General features: G+C 38.0%; 1 non-coding gene across 1 annotated transcript; it reads right to left on the reverse strand.

Annotated features, from left to right (window-relative positions):
- Positions 1 to 1,941: 1,941 nt before the first annotated feature.
- LOC121225344 (small nucleolar RNA R71) lies at positions 1,942 to 2,052 on the reverse strand. The gene has a single exon (XR_005923205.1). It is a non-coding gene; the product is annotated as a small nucleolar RNA R71 (small nucleolar RNA).
- Positions 2,053 to 3,122: the final 1,070 nt, after the last annotated feature.

Here is a 3,122-nt window from a genome sequence, read left to right on the forward strand (position 1 = left end):
ACCAAAAACGGGGAAAATGGGCCAAAGTACGAAATCAACACGGCCTGGACATCCTCACACAGGCAGACCACACGGTCGTGTCAATCTGGCAGAATTGGAGCATGACTCACACGGGCATAGCACACGCCCGTGCCATTCTAACAGGCTTAAACACGGCCTGAGGTAATCACACACGGGCATGTCCCTACCGAGCCCAAGTTGAGTCCAATTCAGAAAAGGCTAATTTTGCGGGCTTCTAGGCATTCCAAAGCCTATAGATAAACCCTAGAGGAGGAAGAAAAGGGAGACGAAGAAAAGGGGGTAAGGAATTACCCCAAGGAAGCCAACTGATCCATCTCAGAAGCCGGATTCATCATCAAGACTGAAGATCTCTCCTCAATTTCCCTTCAGGAGTTTTGGGTTTTCTTTATGTTTTGTATTCTTTATTCTTAAGAGATTTTTTCTTAATTAGTTATGAACTAAATCCCCTAAATACCTAAGGGGAATGAAACCTAAGATGAATCTTGTTATTATTTTCTGAATCGTATGATAAATATTTAACTTGTTCTTAATTATGTGTTCTTAATTCTTGTTTTGATATCCCAGGATACTGATTAAAGACATTCTTATTCAGAGGAGGGATAGACCCTGTCTAAGAGTACTTTTGTCATAATTAAGCAGAGTTCATTGCGTGCCTAGAAATAGGGTGACAAGATTTTGCCGGATTAGGATGAAACCTAATAAGGGGATCCATAGATCGAGTTAATGCAACCCTAGAGTGTTAATTAGAAAAAAGTCTCAGTTATTCAATTTAGGGATTAGATGTTATTAGTTTTGAATAAGGATAATAACATAACTTAGGGATCTCTACGGAACAAGTTGAATGAATAAATCGTCCGGTTCAGAGCCAGAATAACAAGTAAAGTCTAGGTGGATTTTTCCTTAGGTATTGTCTTAAGTCAATTGATTTTCCCAAAAGAAATTCCCCAATTCTTTTCTCTGTACGTTCTTAGTTTAGATAATTAGTTAATTAAAATAAAAACCCCTTTTATTCCTAGGCTAGATAATAAAAAGATAGTCATTACTAGTACTTTTAGTTCTTTTGGGTTCGACAATCCGGTCTTGCTAAAACTATACTACTGTTCGATAGGTACACTTGCCTACATCGCGATAATAGTTAGTTCAAGAATTAGTAATTATAAATATTTAAAACCTATCATGAAAGCTCGCGATCAAGTTTTTGGTGCCATTGCTGGGGAACTAAGATATTAGGAACACTCAATTTTTATTACTTTAGTCATTTATTTTTCTTGCAATTTAATTTAATTTAATTTAATTATTATTATTTATTAACCTACTCTTTCTTTCTCTTGGCAGGTTTTCATATTTATGACTAGAAGAAACCCGTCAGGGCCACTACTTTTTGACGAAGAAATTGATCGTACAGTTCGTAGAAACCAAAAAGAAATAAGGCGAAGCTTAAGATACATAGAGAACGAGCAAGAAGACGATACTCAACCCCCAACAGAAGAGATGGCTGAAAACCAAGGCAATCAGCTACCTCCTGCAATTGCGGTTAATCAAAATCCTGCTCCACGTACTATGTATGATTATGCTAAACCTTCTTTTACAGGAAATGAATCTAGCATAGTTAGACCTACTGTAGCTGCAAATACTTTTGAATTAAAACCTAACACTATTCAGATGATACAACAATTTGTTCAGTTTGATGGCTTACAGGATGAAGATCCCAACGCTCACTTAGCAAACTTTCTGGAATTTTACAAAACATTTAAAATCAATGGCGTTTCTGATGATGCCATACGTCTTCGGTTGTTTCCCTTTTCATTGAGGAACAAAGCTAAACAGTGGTTGAACTCGTTACCACGAGGGTCAATTACTACTTGGGAACAAATGACCAAAAATTTTTTACTAAATTATTTTCTGCCGGCTAAAACGGCTAAATTACGTAATGATATCTCTTCTTTTGTGCAGATGGATTTAGAAACACTCTACGATGCATGGGAGAGATACAAGGACCTTTTGACGAAGAAGGTGCCCTCACCATGGGTTACTGCTTTGGCTCCAAGTACAAACATTTCACAATGGTTTGAATCCTTCGACTTAGAAAATGGTTGACGCAGTGGGGGGCGGAACCATCAATAATAAAAAACCAGAAGATGCCTATGAGTTTATTAAGGAGATGTCACTGAATAACTATCAGTGGAAAGTTAAGAGAACAAAGCCAACAAAAATAGCCGGCGTTTATAACATCGATTCGGCCACCATGCTCTCTAATTAGGTAGAACTCTTAAATAAAAAGATTGATGGTTTTCTTAATTCTTCACAGGTTCACCCAGTAATGCAGTGCGAAGCAAGTAGCGGTGGAACAAACCATTCGAAATACCAACCTTATGGCCACAGCATGGATAACGAGAAATTAAACTACATGGGTAATAATCCACGACCTCAAAACAATCCATACAGTAACACTTACAATGCAGGTTAGAGGAACCACCCCAATTTCTCGTGAGGCGGTCAAGGAAATTAAAGACCACAACATCCTCTGGGCTACCAACAACCACCCTACCAATAGGAAAATAAGCCAAATCTTGAAGAGATGCTCTTAAAGTTCATATCAGTGTCAGAAACCTGTTTTCAGAATACCGAGACAGCACTTAAGAATCAACAAGCGTCGATCTAAGGACTCAAGACTCAGGTAGGCCAACATTCCAAACTAATCTCCGAATGCCCACAAGGTAGTTTGCCAAGTAATAGCGAACCTAACCTAAGGGAACATCTCAACACAATTAATATTCAAGATGACGAAGGAGTCGTTGAGCCTCAACCAGAACCGAGGCACAAAATTGTGGTAAGCAAAGGTCAAGGTAAGGTAGATTATAATAAAAATAAACCAGTTCTTGTCGAATATAAACCTCGTGTGCCATACCCCAACGCGACAAGGAAAAACCGTTCAGATGAACAATTTTGTAAATTCCTTAAACTCTTTAAAAAAATACATATTAACTTACCATTTATTGAAGCTCTATCGCAGATACCAAACGCAATGAATTTTTTAAAAGAGCTTGTAGCAAATAAGAGAAAGTTGGATGAGGGGTCGCATGTGGAGCTAAACGCAGTTT

Source organism: Gossypium hirsutum, chromosome A03, assembly GCF_007990345.1.
Source record: "Gossypium hirsutum isolate 1008001.06 chromosome A03, Gossypium_hirsutum_v2.1, whole genome shotgun sequence".
NCBI lineage: Eukaryota > Viridiplantae > Streptophyta > Magnoliopsida > Malvales > Malvaceae > Gossypium > Gossypium hirsutum.